At 44.1% G+C, this 16,796-nt stretch overlaps 1 protein-coding gene across 2 annotated transcripts in view; it reads left to right on the forward strand.

Moving 5' to 3' along the window:
• LOC146802386 (olfactomedin-4-like) overlaps positions 1–16,796 on the forward strand; it is a 94,969-nt gene that overhangs the window by 8,606 nt on the left and 69,567 nt on the right. The window lies entirely within an intron of this gene.

Below are 16,796 nucleotides of genomic sequence, written 5' to 3' on the forward strand. Positions count from 1 at the left end.
GTACCATGCGATGTCATAAATCCTCTTTCTCTCCACAGTCTTCCGAAGTTGTGCGCAACACCAAATGCATACTGACTATCGGTAAACACATTCACACGCTTCCCTTTCGACAGAACGCACGCTCTCGTTAATGCAATTAATTCTGCCGCTTGTGCGGAATTCTGGTTCAATCTCGCAGTCTCCACAACCGTTCTCAATGTCACCACAGCATACGCAGTCGTTACATCACCATTCGGCAATTTAAAGCAAGAGCCATCCACATACAAAGAACCATCGGGATCTGACAAAGGAGTGTTTTTCAGGTCCACACGACCTTTCGTTTCTTCCTCGGTTCGTAAATAGCAATCATGGGGCAGTACATTATCTGATTCCATATTAATCGGCAACAATGTCGCCGGATTCAGTACATTACAGCGCTTAATTTGTATGTGACTCGCCAAAAGGGTAAGCTCATACCCAGACAACCGTGCACTCGTTAGATGTTGAGTCTTTGTCCGATTCAAGAGCGTATCAACTGCATGCGGAACCATTACTATGAGCATATTGTCCATGACCAAACCTGCGGACTGCCTAATAGACGCCGCAGCTGCTGCCGTTGCCCTCAAGCAACTCGGCAACGCTCTAGCTACCGGGTCTAAGGTCGAGGAAAAATATGCACACGGACGCTGCTTATCACCAAATTGTTGCGTTAGAACACTCAACGCACAACCGTCCCTCTCATGGACGTACAATGTGAAAGGCTTACTGTAATCAGGAGTACCTAACACAGGAGCCGAACACAGTGCATCACGCAGTTCAGAAAAACTTTTCTGACATTCCTCCGTCCAAGGCAAAGGAGTCGAAACATCCTTGCACGTGAGAGCTACCAATGGTTTCGCTAACAGTGAAAAGTTCGGGATCCACTGTCTGCAGTACGATGTGATACCTAAAAAGGCACGTACATCTCTCTGGGTTGTTGGCACAGTCATTCGAGCAATTGCTGCAATTCTTTCAGGGGTCAACCTTCTTCCCGCCTTTGACAATAAGTGACCGAGGTAGGTAACTTCTTGACAACAATATTGTAATTTGGAAGGTGACACTTTATGATGTAAGTCGCAAAGATGCTGTAACAAAGACACTGTAGCAGATTGACAAAGCTGTTCAGTGTCAGCAGCAATTAACAAATCATCAACGTACTGAATCAAGGCTGCACCAGCCGGTAACACAAAGGCGTCAAGCTGGCTTTTAAGAGCTTGACTGTAGATTGATGGACTCTCACAGTAGCCCTGTGGAGCGCGTTTGAATCTGAAGCTACGCCCACCTAATGAGAAACCGAACAAGTCTCTACTTTCCTCAGCGATCGGAATGCTGAAGAACGCATTCTTCAGATCGATGACCGAGAACCATGATGCAGTGGCTGGAATCAGAGTCAGTAAAGCCGTAATGTCTGGTACTACAGGAAACTGTGGAACAACGACTTTGTTTACCTCTCGCAAATCGATAACCAAACGATACACAGGAGGCTTGGAGGGATCCGTTCGTTTCAGAATAGGCAACACAGGACTATTGCACACATTACCTCGTGTCTCCTCAATAACACCCTTGCCGATCAAGTCGTAAATGATCGCTAACAGTGCCCTTTCACCATCAAGGGAGATACGGTACTGAGGTATACGCGGCAAACGCGCACCCATTTTTAGTTGGACAACATAAGGTGGTATATCCAACAGGCCCACATCGTTGGGACCTGTTGCCCACAAGGAATCTGGAAGAGATCTCAATTCCGGGGGAAGTTTGTCGAGCGACAAATACATAGGGGAAATCACGCTCTTACCCAACGTGAGCTCCACACCCGTAGGGGAACAGTACAAAGTTGCATGTAACCTTTTCAACAGGTCTAAGCCCAAAAGATTCTCACCACAACCAGTAGTCAAAATCAACGGAGCTTCCAGCTCATAAGATCCAATTGTAAGGGGCAATGGGCTAGAGACCGGATTGCTAACAGGGGCGCCAGAAAATCCAGCGGAAACATTCGTTAAGCCAGACAAAGGCGCGCCAGGGAGTTTCGAATGCATGATGGAGCTTTTCGCTGCACCAGTGTCCAACAGAAAAGGCTCAACAACACCCAAAGTGGCTACTGCAACATAAGGCCCTCTCTGATCAACCGGAACTGATACTTCTCCCTTCCTTTGTCTATGGCTGTCCTAGTAGATACCATCCGTATCAACATCATATTCAACATAATGATCATCCACATGATACTGTGCCGACCGACCGGACAATGGTTCGCGTCGATCGAAACAATTTTGTGAATCCGAAGACGTCACAAAGCGTTCGGTCTGATTCTGGGCAATCCCGCGACCTCTACCGCGAGAAGCCGGTTGAGGACCACCACGTCCTCCCCGAGCCGACACACCATTTGCCTTGTCACGGAGAACCGGACAATTAAACTTTAAATGGCCTTCCCCACGACAATATGCGCACTGATTATCTCCTAGCACAAAGCGAGGCGCAGGCGAAGCATTGCGCGTCTGTGATCTAGAAAATTGTGGTTGCGATCTAGTCGGCTGCTGCGTATCACTAAAATTTGAACGCGGAGGATAAGCTTGCTGCAACAAGACCTTAGTTTTGAGATCCTTAGTTTTCTTTTCTGCACGCTCACTTTCCTCTTTCCCTCTATTCTCATAATATTGGGCCGTAGCCAATATTTGGGCAGTGGTAGAAACAGCCCACGCACTCTCAGAATTTTTCAGCTTGTTGCTCAAGTCGGGCAACAAATTCGATACGAATTTGTCAACGAACAACCGCTGACCACCCTCAGAACCCATGTCCTGACCACTATGATCGAGGAATGCTTCTTCGAACCTAGTAAAGAAGTCAGACACACTTTCATCCTTCTTTTGCCTACATGCTGATAATTTATCCCAATTGACGCGCATCGCTGGCATAAGCGTCTTCATGAGGGTAATTATCCTCTGGGGCAAAGCCGCAATAATCTGCTCAGGTTTAGCCCCACCAACCTGTCGGGCATCGGCCGCTACCAGGGCAGCCCAGTCACCGCCTAACTCGGCGACATGATTCTCATGACGGATTTTCGTCCAAACCGGCTGAGGTACCACGTTACCAAACAGCATATCAATATCGGCTAAGTTCATAACTGTAGCATCCACCAATTGGGACAGCTCCTTATAACAACCCGCAGGGTTCTTACGAGGATCTGGTAGAGATTGCTTCACTTGCAACACCTCCGATCGCTTCCACGGGAGGTGTATCCACACTCTCTGGAAATGCGGTGGGACAGGAGGGTTAGCGGCAGCATCACCTGGCATCCACACTGGGGGAACTTCTCGCATTGGATACTGACCAGGTTGTGCCATCCATTCCGCAGTCGCGTCCTTAAACAGTGCACGTGGCTGCACTGTACACCGAAAGGATAGTAAGCGCTCCAGAGCCTCTCGAACTCTATCACCTACAATGACACCCGCGGAAAACCGCAGCTGTAGCTCGGAAACCTCAGGTGGTAGATCGTCAGCCATATCATCGTCCCACTCCTCTTTTAATGACTTACACAATTCTTCAAACACAAATCGTTGCGTGGGAGCATTAAACTGAGAAAATGTTTCGAACACTACACGTGGAGTGTATCTAACAGGATTGCGAATCCATCTACGCGCAGTCTTTACCAACGTCTCACGTTCCCTATCATCGGGAAGCTGACTGCGTCTTTGAGCGACATCTGAAAGAGTCGAGCCAAGTATCGGCCCGAAGAACGGAGAATAAAGAGAAGCAACAGCAGTCAAGAGACGACTACGAACAGAAGGAGAGGAGGAAGAAGACGAAGGTGTAGCAGTCATAGGAGCAGATACAGTAGAGGTAGATACAGCAACAGGAGTAGCGGGAACAATAGACTGAGGAGGGACTGGGACAGGCGCAACAGGGAGAGAAGCCGGAGCAAGGGGATGTGCGATCTGTGGCCCAAGGGGATTCGGGAGTACAGGAGGAACGGCAGGCTGACCAGCAGCCGCCAAAACAGCAGGTTGAAGAAGAGGGGGATTAACGGGACCCATAACATCAGGAGCATAAGGAGGTGGCGATTTCATCAGATAAGACAAAAGCGAATCTTCCACTGATTCTTCTCCTGTCTTATCAATCGCAGAAGGTAGCGACGGATAACACTTGTCCACCGCCATATGGTGAAGCCGAGCACTAACCTCTTGCTCCTTCTCGTTTTTATCTAACTGGTACTGTTCTGCATTACGCATCACCGTAATGACACCTTCTCGTTTATTTTTCTTATTCTGTTTGATTTCTTTCTGCTTGGCCTCTTTCCGCCATAACCGGAAGGAATCAAACATGGCCGGCCTAGCTTTCTTCTTAAATAATTTCGCTTCCAAGTTATCTAAAATGGCGGTCTCGAAACTACCATGAGGTGGCCAACTAAGGACACCATCCTTTTTAGTATAGCGAACCCAATATTTATTATATATGATAGGACCCACGCCATGGCGACTATAGAGCTCATAAACCGGAGTTCCAACCGGAGGTATCGGGCAGGAATCCTCCAACCGGGAATCCATGCTGCAACATCTGAGAAACCCAAACAAAGTACTACGGCCAGGCATCGTGCACACTAGCCAAGTATCCAAACTTCAAGGGCTATCGAATTACGATGTCCTCGCAAAAATGCAAGACCCTCGGTTTTTGGCAATTGCAATCGTCAAATAAAACCCAACAACTAAGAACCAACAACTAAGAACCAACAACTAAGAACCAACAAATGCAATGGAACCATGCAAACAACAAAGGAACACTGGGAGCGACCCACAAATACTTAACTGAGAGAACAATGGCGTCACCAGGAAGGCCCGTCAATCGTCTCGCCATACAAAGGACTACGCCAGGCACCGAACAGGTCGACAGTCAGGGCATCGGTCCGTCGCAGCCGTCAGGGAGCGGGGATCTTCGCGGAAAGGACGTCGGGCCACTTATTTCGACAACTGGATCGATGAAGCGGGGTGCACCTTCCCTCGGAGATTTCACACGAAGTTCCTCACGATCGTCGGGCTTTGGACCGGTACCGTTGATGTCGCCCGACGTTGGGCGCCAACTGAAGGACTGGGTTTTATTAGGGCCCAGCGGTGCCAGGGAACAACACCTGAAACCTTCGTGGGTTACCTGTTCTGGCGTACAAAACACAGAGACACGGGACACTTCCAGCGACGTCAGAGATCAGCGTTTATTTACTGCAGGGATACAGAGGTCACAAGAAGTACACAGCGTGTAGGTTCTCGGAGACTGCTTCAAATTCGTAGAAGTGGGTCGCTCCTTTTATACACATTTTTGTCATAGGACAGTATGGCAAACAAAGGTTTAACTCAGTTCCCACAATAAACTTCAAAAGGGTCGCGTTCATGTTTCAGGAGGCCGGAACATAATCACAATCAACCTTGTCGGTTCCCAACTGTAAAAACATCTTCCCTCCGCAATAAACACATTTCCTCTCAACCATAAACACATTAAGGAAGGACGGAAAACAGAATGTAAGGAAAGAGCAAGGATGCACAACAGGTTAGAAAAGAGTGTTAGGGTAATAAAGGAAACTCGATAGAGGGATCAAAGACCTCGTGTCTAATGTATGCGTGACTGAAACAATAGACCGGAGCGGCAAGATGAGCCTCGAGCGGGGCCATCTGCCTTACTCGTGTCATTCCCCTCATCGTAAAGTCACCTCAAAGAAACACGTGTCCTTCGTACTATCTTGGAAGTCCCAGGGTCACGAAGCGGACAAAAGCCCGTTCGCTGGCTACTTGAGGGCAAGAAACAAAATGGACGTCGTATCTAAAATGGAACCCGAGGGTTCAGATGAACAAACACAAAAATGAGACGAACCATACATGGGTGTATTGCGAAACTTCGCACACCCACTGTACTCGTCATTTGCGGTTCATAGATACCACACTCGTCCATATTCGTCACCACTCAAAAAGTGCCGTCCCGTTTTACACGGAACCTCAGAATGATGTCTGCCAGAGGTTGAACACAGATATTAAATAGGGTAAGGCTTAATTATGAGCTTTGTGGAACCTCGTGCTCTAAGGCCAGCATGTTTGAGCAGATGTATTGCTCTCAGACCTGAAATCTCATATTTTTTAAGAATTAAATTTGCCATTTGAGGGTAGTGCCAGCAATTCCATCAACTTCTAGTCTCCTGATGAGTATCACATGAGACACTGTATCGAAGGAGGCCCTTAAATCCAAGAATAATACTGCAGCCAAACCCTTTGAGTCTAGAGCTGCTTTGAGTTCGTCAGTCACGGCTAGCAAGGCAGTTTCAGTGCTGCTGACTTCTCTCAAGCCTGTTTGGGTGTAGTGGTGAAGAAGACCTCAACCGCCAGTGAGTTTGTTGTCTAACCACAGTGCCTTTTCATAAAATTAGACCCAACTGTTGCTGTGGTACTGTTCCTTACCAAGTGGTCTTGTCACCCTTTACCTCTTAATAAAATAAGCCCAGTAGGATAGCCTGGCATGTAAGGAGGCAGTATGTTTTTATATGGTACCTTTAAGGGTGTAGTTGCAATATAGCGTGTGTCCAGCACAATCTTGTCCATTAAAACTGTGCAGTTTAGAGCAGGTTTGCACAAGTTTGCATATGGTTCACTACCCTTTTCATTCTAATCATAGAAACAATAGTGACAGAGCATCTTCAAACATTTCTTGGTGGATAGAACACTGTTGATCCTATAGAACTAGTCTATTACTGATGGTACTGGACAGTAAATATATTACCTGTAGCTAATTTTAATATTTTTAGGCCCAACTGCAGCTTTTACAATGTAAGTCGCTTAATTTTCGGGAAAGATTCAATAGCACAAATCTCCCACTACTGCTTAAAGCACTACAGAATTGTTCTGCTGCACACCTCCACCTTCCCATTCCTGGATCATATCGTGGTGCCCATATGCCAAACAGAAAGAATGTGTGCCAAATGCAAATAATATATTGCTGCTATTTTGTTAGAAAAGTCCCCAATCACCCTCCTGGTTGTATAAAAACACCCAAGAATGCCACTCACTGTACAAACGTTTTTCTGCCTACTTAAATTCACGAGAGATTGAACTGCAAGGGTCCAGCAGGGCTATAGCCTTGATCACCCCTTGATCTCCCAATTGTTGTGCACCCTAGGTGTTGGGCCTGACATCCTTGGTGTGGTTTTCCCCCACCTTTTTGCCTTCCATCCTCCTGTTTTTCTGACTTCAATTTTGCTGGCTTTAGGACTCTGTGCACCTTGCCACTGCTGACCAGTACTAAAGTGCTTGTGCTCTCTCCCGAAAACATCGTAACTTTGACTTGCACCCAATTGGCACATTTAATTTACTTGTAAGTCCCTAGTAAAGTGGTACTACGTGTACTCAGGGCCTTTAAATTAAATGCTACATGTGAGCCTGCAGCACTGCTTTTGCCACCCTTCTTAAGAAGCCCCTGAATCATGTCTCAGGTCTGCCATTGCAGCCTGTGTGTGTAGTTTATACTGCCACTTTTACCTGGAAAAAAAACCTCTTGCCAAGCCTAAACCTTCACTTTTAATACATATAGGTCATCCCTAAGGTAGGCCCTATACAGCCTAGATGGCAGGGTGCAGTGCATTTATAATTTGAACATGTGCTTTTAAGTTGTACATGTCATGGTAGGGAAAAACACTGAAATTCGTTTTTCACTACTGCAAAGCCTACCTCTCCTATAAGAATAACATTAGGTTGCCTTGTTACATTTAATAAATGCTAACTTTGGATTGCGGACAGGTAAATATTTCATGTTTGGTGTCTGTGAAATTGTAAATAAAAATCCTCTTTAATGGTAAAGTCCGATTTTAAGTTACAATTTTGAAAATGCCACCTTTAGAAAGTTGCTGCTCTAACTATTGGGTGCCTGCAGCCTGTTCTTGAATCACATGAGTGGGTGCAATTGGAGGTTTTACTTTGTTTATTCCTCCCAGGCAGCCACACAATAGAGCGATTAGGTGTGCCTGGATGAACCATGAACTGGCTATATGATGGGGGGTGCAGCTGGGCACAGTCCCACTTGCCACTGAATAAGCAGTGCCCTGCCTTCACACAAAGGAATTTTCATTTTTCACCACTGCATTGTTCATGCAGCCAGCTTTGAGCCAGGGCAGGGGAGGCAGGAAACCTCGGGAACTTCAATGTGATTTTTTTAGAAACAACCCCCGCTTCAAAGAAGGCACCAGGTATAAGTAGTGGATCTCAGACCCAACTCTTCAGTACACCTCTGGATCTGTGGATACTACAGAGGATGTACTGCTGTGCTGCATTGCTACCAGAAGGACTGCTAAACTGCTGCTCAGCTGCCTGCAGCCCTGCATGCTGAGAAGGAAGACTGGACCTGCACCCTTTATCCCAGGCTTAAGTGACTCCAGGGGTCAGCTGATTGACCTCCTTTTCTGAGCTACAGGGACAATACAAGCTCCAGAGGCTCACTGCAACTGCCCAACTGACCTACAATTGGACATATAACTGGACTTGCCTGAACTGGAACCGCAACTGGAACGGCCAGAGCCTTACCGGCCTCTACTACAGTGAATTCCTGACACCAAGAGGTGCACCTCAGGTCCTGGACCCATGGTGTGGCAACAGTTGAGAGCCTCCTAAAAAAAAAGAGAAATCCTGATGCCCGGCCTGCTTTTCAAGTTACATCTATGACCATCCGCACCTCTCTCCCTACTCCGGGCAGTCCCATCCATCTCAAAGGGATCTCTTCGTGCTGGACTTTGAAGGTAACTCCTTCACCTGGATTAACCTGGTCCCTGCATCTGGTCCACGCTCCATTGCAGTTGGCCTGGACTTGTAACTTTCACCTGGTCTTAAATGATCAGATTTTGGTTGGTGGTGCTTTGTGTTTTCCGGCAGTTTATCTACCTGAAATCCTTAAAATTTACATATTTCCGGTTCTACTGATTACATTTTTGTCATTTTGGTGTCAAATAATTGATTACATTTTATTTTGGTGTGAGATTTAATTGTGTTGTGTTTTCACTTTATTGCTGTTTGATGTGCTGCATAAAAACTTTACACATTGCATCTAAGTTAAGCCTGACTCGTTTTGTGTCAAGCTACCAGAAGATTAATCACATTGTTGTAATCAGAGGAGAGACATCAAGCTGCAGTTCCTTTTCATATAAACGTTATTCTGTCTTCTCTCAATGAACTACCAGTGGCACATCATGGCAGACCAGACTGTCCCAAATAGAATCCCACTCACATGTGGAAACCTTGACACTATTATGTCAAGCTTCCACGAGCCTACACAACGAGAACCTTTACATACAGAACACCAAATGGCTCTTTCCTTTTCAAACGCAATTACAAGTAAACAGCAAAGATCAAATCACATCATGTAAAACATGTCACTACCAGAAAATACATGTTTACAAGAGAACTAAGTAGGAAAACTTAAACACATAAAAAATATACACAAAAATTCAAAGAGCTTACTGTAAACACACAGTGGCTCTTATAAAGTTGAAAATAGAAAACTGAATTAACCAATCCCAATATGACATGAAGAAATACATCACTCTTTAAACTCTTAAAAATGCAATGGTACATTCCTCACTCTACCCCCCGTCTCAACCCAGATCCTTGGTTCATAGGTTCTAGACTTGGATTGAGATTATAGAAATTCGCCTCTTTCCTGTCCAACTCTCTCCTGTCCACTCCTTTCTCAAATTCATTCACTCTTACCACTTTCTTTCCATTCCACCATTGACCACCTTGAACTCTCACACTACCTCATTTCACATCCACCACTTTGACAGGAAAAGCAAATTTGCTCCCACCTATAGCCACATGTACTGGTTTCCACACATGAACCTTATCTCCCACCTTGACATCAAATACTTTGACCCTGTTTCTTTCATCAAAGTATTTTTTTTATTTTCACTGCATTTTGCATACTCTGGCCCTGACTTCAACATCCAAGTCTTTACCCTGATTCACTTTCACCCACGTATTCATCCAGGCCAGAGAAAAGCAAGTGGTAGTCCTCCTGCCATGTAGTAACTCAAATGGGGAAACTCCTGTTGTCGCATGGGGAGTGGTGTGATAAAACCACAGCATACTCCTTACAGCATTGGCCACAACCCACTTATTGGTGATGGCCCACTGAATGCACTCCCCCAAACTCTATTCATCCACCCAACAAGTCCATTCATTTGAGGGTGATACAGTGAACTCTTAAGATGCTTCACACCACTAGCTTAGAAAAATACCTCCATTTCAATGGCAACAAACTGTACTCCATTGTCCGAAAGCAACATGGCTGGGAATCCCTCTTTCAAAAAAACTTCTTTCAAAAACTCTACTACCACTTTAGAAGCCAACTCACTAACAAACATCCCCTCAGGCCACTTAATGTAATAATCCATCATTACTAGTGCACATTTTGAGGTGTTGGCTAATGAATGAAAAGGTCCTACAATGCCAATCCCAACCCTTTCCCAGGGTCCCCCGGTTAACTCAATTGGAAATATTGTGGGAGTTCTTACTTTATGCACTTGTCACAGCTTGAACAAATGACACATTCCTTGAGAATTTGATCAGCTTCTCGGTCCATAGCAGGCCACCAAAACATGATCACAAATGTTTTTCTGTCATAGTACCACCTAAATGACCTTCATGTACACCTACAATTATGGAATTTCTCAATGAAATCGGAGGAACAAATTTTTCCATTATCATCAATAATCCTTCCTCTACAGACAATTTCTCTCCATCTTTAACAAAGGTTTTAACATCAAATTCAAGAATATTTTCTTTTGGCCAACCAAGCTCAACATAGTTCATGACCAGACACAAGGTAGCATCCTCCTCCAATGCTTTCTTCCACTCTTGTTCAGAATAAGCTCTTGACTGTGGTAGATCTATGGATGCCACAATACAGTCCTCTTTGTCCTCATCATTACTCACAATGCCAACGTGTTCTAAAGTCAGAGGCTTAAGGGTGCCACTTCAATCAAGTACATCACAGGTGAGAGTGTTCTGGATGATGACAAGAGCATTGGTAAAGATCTAAGAGACATGGTTCTGGTTGTCAAAAGTGAGGATATAAGAACAGGTGATCCAAGTGCGTGTGTTGATCCATATGTTGACATCAAGGTGGGTGACAAGATCTTAAAATTACTGGTTGTTTCTGGAGCATGCATATCCATGCTCACTCAAACCTTGTTCAACAAGGTTTGGCCTAATAGACCTTTGTTACCACCAGATCGAAAAACTGTGTCGTATGTTGGCTGCAGAATAGATTTGTGTGGGTACATAGATGATGTTCTAGAATTTAAAGGGCATAGAATTGCAGGCAAAATGTACTTAGCACACAAGGGGTAGATATCCTAGGTTGGTTTCACCAGGTTTTTTTTGGCATGGTTCTAAAACCAGGACCAACTGAGCAGGTGTTGGCTATTAGGGATGATCAAGATTTAGAAAAACTCATGAATCAATATCCCCATGTGTTCTCTGGAGAATTGGACAAGATTAAAGACTATAAACACAGAATTGTAGTGAAGGAGGGAACGAGACCTGTGAAACACCAGTTTAGGAATGTGCCCTTTAATATTCACTTCAGATTTGGAAAAAGAAGTCTGTTGTATGACGGAAATCAAGGTGTAGTTCCTCTTCATATAAACTTTATTCTGTCTTCTCTCAGCGAACAGCTGGTGGCACACGGTGGACCAAACTGTCACAAATAGAATCCCACCATCACGTGGAACCTTAACATTATTATGTCAAGCCTCCACGAGCCCACACCGCGAGAAACTTCACATACAGATCACTACACACATGTTAATTTGGGGTTTGCTTGTGTTTCACCCTGACTGAGATTGTGGTTGCTGGTTGAGTATGGTTTCACCCCTCTCATCTCGGAAGGGGAGAGGATGTAGCCTTACGGCTAGAGCGGTCGAGAGGTTTGAGTCTCGGCAACGATGCTCAACATCCTGTGTTTCTGGGCAAATCACTTAATCTCCCTGTGCCTAACAAAAATTAATGTGTTCATCTGTAACGAAACTGGTGCTCATGTAAAGCACTCTGATACCTGATGTCTCGGGTCTATTTTGCACTATATAAAAGTCTAAAAAAAAAAAATTCCAACACTAAATGATTCAGAGGAGCAAATCTGGAACCCCGTATCTAATGGTGAGGCCCAGAAGGAATGATGCACATTGGAAGACAAAGGAGAAAGTGCTAAGGAACTTACTAGCATCTGGAGTAAATTAGCTGCTGGGATGAGATATGGAGGTTAACATGACATGGTTGTCAGATATTAGCATGTAGTCTTGCAATACATTAATCAGGATGCTGCGGGGTGATGGTTAAACTAAACTTGTGAAAGAGTCATTTTTAAAGAGGAGTATGCACATACATTCTCCTAATCTCGATTCACACATCCAAGAAGGGGGTAGAGGCCACAATGTGCATATCATAGTGGCAAAACACAAGAGTAGCTGCCTCACACAGCTCCACTAAGGGCAGGTAAGAATGACAATTCAGGCTTCCTGGCTTGCTCAAGATGCAGGTGTGCTATAGGGTAATACTCTCTTGAAAAACTGTCTACTAAATCTAGGGATATGTTCAAAAAGTTTACCACCTTTCAAAATGATTTCGTTTCCAGTCTCAGGTGAATATTGTTTGAAGCATTATCACTCTTCAGGTAGTCTTTTTTAGAGTTAATAAAGGAGGAAAATATGGACCCGAAACAGAAGTGTCCTCTATGGATGTGTAATCCTGTCTTTTAACTGACTTTTATTCTCATGATGCTTCTACTGTGTGTGAAAGAGTAAACTAAGGAGACATACCCGTATGTAAACATAATTAAGTATTTATTCATCCATTATATCCAGAAGTTTACTTTGCACCAGGCTGTGGTACGTTGTCAGAAATACAGGGGAAGAGCATAGTTCATCATCCAATCAGTGATGAGGAAGTGGCTAAAACAGAACTACTTTCTTTTTGAGAAGCAGAAGGTACGTTTTAATGAAGGCAAGCAACAAGACAGATCTTCAGTCCTAGATTTATGTTACACCTTTGTTCCTTGCAGGGATCACGTTTACCCTTACCTCATACACTAGTGACTGAATGAGCACCCATGTGTAGTGTACATTCCTCAAACTGATTCTGCGGGCATTGGTCTACTAATAATGTCCTGGAATAAATTAGATTTCTATGTGTGCTTAAAGAAGTACATTGCAACAGCTATCAAACTGCATGATGGAGCTGTATGCAAGTGTACTACCTGCTTCTGATACCGCTCTGGGAGCTGCTTGGGCTGGGTCCTAGGTAGCTGGACACTTTTATAAGAAACTATATATTTGCAGTTAGTTATACAGCATCCTTTGCATCTCATCATCCTTTGTATATTCATTTGCATTTACATTTACTGGTGGATCATCTTCATGCAGGTTGATCTCCACCCTCAAACCATGTTGAGCATAAACTTCCTATCTGACGGTTTCTTCATGCCTGTTTTAGATTTCCTCCAGTTTCTCCAGGATGGGATCTGTTTGTGTTTTGCTGTCTCTTCTCTTTGTCTCCAGATGGCAGTTATTGGTCAATCAAAAAGCTAGGAGATGCACTTGAGATGCATCCATTTGAGCTTCTGCAATCAATAGCTGCTATGTTCATTGGGGCTGAAGGTGTTTTTTGTTGGCTGTTTCTTCCACCAGATCTGCCTCTATGAATAATCAAACAGCTTGTTTGTCTCCCTTGAAATACGACAGCAAGGTCTGCAGCACTGACCACTAGTAGATGTATTAGGTCAACAATATATATGAACTAATCTTTAGCCCAAGTACCCCTAATGCAAGCGAGAAGGACAAAATCATACACTCTGATAGGCCCTTACCTGGCATTTGAAGGGAAGGAACTTGGGCTTTTCTGCACACTGGACTCTCTGTGACAGATTTAGGGGTCTAAGAAACTGCTTCTTATGGGCCATGAAGTAATGATGTTCTGTACATATTTCTGAGCGAGGTTCTCCCTTGCTTTACAACAGTTGGTTGAAGTGTGTTTGTTTATGTCACTTCAGTCAGCAGGGCACGTGAGTAAGCAAATCTCAGGACTAACTAATATGTTGGGGATAGCTATTTAAATGAATACCAGCAGCAGAGGTTTCCTACCTGGGATCAAGGGTCGACCTCATGAGTGAGAACTGTCATGAGTAATGAGGATTACTAATAAATAGTTTATACATTCACAGTCATGTCAGTCCACTGACAGGAATCATCATTTTCTAATCCTGGCCAACATCTGTCTATGTGCCCTCGGCCTCCTTAAAGAAATATGCTCCAAAAACAAGCATCCATATAAATTAACTTGTTGGAATCAGTTATATCTATTGAGCTCGCTATAAATCACATCAGACCATTTAACACAATGTCTACATTTCAATATATCAATATATATACGTGTGTGTGTGTATATTTATTACCTACTGGCCGTCGCCAGTAGGTAGTTATAGTTAGGACCACGTTTCCATAGGAAGAGCATTTTTTGTTTTGCTTATAACTTTGGCGTCGTTTGATGAATCTTCATGAAATTTTCAAACTAATTCTTTGTTCATATCAGCTCCTATGTTGAAAGTTTAGGGGTGATTTGTCAAGGGGTGGCTGAGAAAAAAGGGGGGTCCCAAAACGTGTTTTCTCCAAGCAATTTCCTTGGAAACTTTAGACAAGGCTACAGGTCGAAAGGTTGAACGGAATTACCCCAAATTTGCCAGGGAGAAGGGTCTTGGTCTAGAAAGCACGCTTTTGTTTATTTGGTGTAAATCTGTTCAGTAGTTTTTGAGAGATATCAAAATTTATAGATATCGATATTTGGGAATTACGAGCATGAGCTTGCTGCTTATTGGCTGCGAGCGGTTTGAGCGGTTGCAACTAGGAAGTGTTGGCAGCCATTTTGTGATTCCATTGAAGCGAGTAAGGGGAAAAAGGGGGAAAAGAGTAGGAAAGAGGAGGGTAGGAGCACTGTGAGCTCTGTGGGTGGTTAGGGTGTGCTACACAGGGAGTGTGAAGCGATGTATTCACCCCTAGCGGTATGAAAGTGCTGTTTTGCCCAGAGTGAGATGGTGCTGAGGTGAGGTGCCAGTACACTCAGGATGTAACCGTGAGCTGATTGCTGTAAACTGATGTGCTCTGGGTGCTGTAGCATACTGGCCACTGTAGCATAGCTGTGCAAGTGGTGTTAGTATGGGTTTAGACTATAGCGGGAGTGGGAAGCAAACTACTCACCCCTACCAGTCTGAAGACTCGAATGGAGTGTTTTAGCAAGCAGGAATAAAGAAATAATCGTGAAGAATATAATGCAGAATGTTGCAATCCCACAGAAGACAAACGGTGAAATCAGGTGTGTTTAAGAAAGTGGCTTTGTGGGATAAAGCGATGGAGTCTGCAAGTTATTTAAAAAGTGTCTTTATGTAAGTGCCATGAATGGACCCACTCACTGGTGGAAGAGCTAAGGCATCCAGCTGAGGCAAACTCCAACGGCTTCTGCTGTATTCAAACCTAAGCTCCTGCATCAGTCAATTCCACATTACATGTTACAGTTCCATGTGACATAAACAATACCTATTAGACATGAATGACTGTAAATTGTAGAATGAAAATAAAGGTAGAATACGATTACCACACTGTGCCAACCAGTTACTAAACAATGCCGTGTTTTTTGATCTTGATCGCCAGCTCGTGAGCAGAGGCTAAGGATGAGCTAATTTGTGTAAAAGGGCTTCGTGGATAACAGGCAGGCAGAGAGACGTGTGTACAAAGAATAGACATGGTTTCAAAATGGATGTCAGATTTAGGCTAATTTAGCAAGTAAATAACGTATTTGCATAGGCCATACATCATCCATCCCTTGTTAGTCTGGAGACGTAAGGGCCAATAATGAAAACAGAGTTCAAATGCCTAACCATACTTAGAAAGTTATTACATGAAAATAGTTCAATTGAAGTGCATTAAAAAAATTTATAGGAAAAAGAAAAAAAAAAGTTGGAAAAAATCAGTCCAAGAATAAAGTGAATTTCTTACAAGTCTTGGAGATTGCAGTCCGGAAGTTCTTCAGCGGCTTCAGATGCATAATGTTTCAAGAGGTGATTGATGCCATCGTGTGAGAAAAGCGAAGCGATCCAATTCATATCCTCGAAAGGACAGTAATGTTCCTTGAATGTTGGAGCGGCAATTTGAATTGGCAGGCAATCTGCGATGTTGTCAAAGGTCGCACGTTGCAGGGGATCTTTCGCGGCAGCGCAGAAATCCCATTCCGCCAGGATACCTTTTTGCGTTGCATCTGCCATTGCTCCACTGCCCGAACAATCAAGTTAATGGTTTTCAAGATACTCCATTACCTGATGGATATCGGGAGTGTTTGCTGGGATGTTGGCAAGGCATAGATCCATTCGCCAGTCGATTGGGCAAGTTTTGCAATAAAAAGATGGTTGCACGTAGATTGTATATGTGTATATAAATGTCATGTTGTAGCTAGCTCCGATAATAGATAGAGGCAGGCAGCCGAAAAGTTGTTAAATTTTTCCACAGTATTGATTTAGCTTCGCATAGAGGCGTATTCTGTCGGACATGCTTGTTACCACAGGGAGTGCAGCTATTTTTAACAAGCTAAAATAGTAGTAGGATGGCCCCAAACAGAGCAAGACTTATGGGCACTGTTCCTGTTATTCCAGAGATGATCGAATGAATGTAGTCTGGTATTAGACTAAAAACAGTTTGAAAGCCTGTGACAAGGCCGGAGGAGACAGTG

The sequence above is a fragment of the Triturus cristatus genome, chromosome 8 (genome assembly GCF_964204655.1).
Source record: "Triturus cristatus chromosome 8, aTriCri1.1, whole genome shotgun sequence".
In the NCBI taxonomy this organism is placed as follows: Eukaryota; Metazoa; Chordata; class Amphibia; order Caudata; family Salamandridae; genus Triturus; species Triturus cristatus.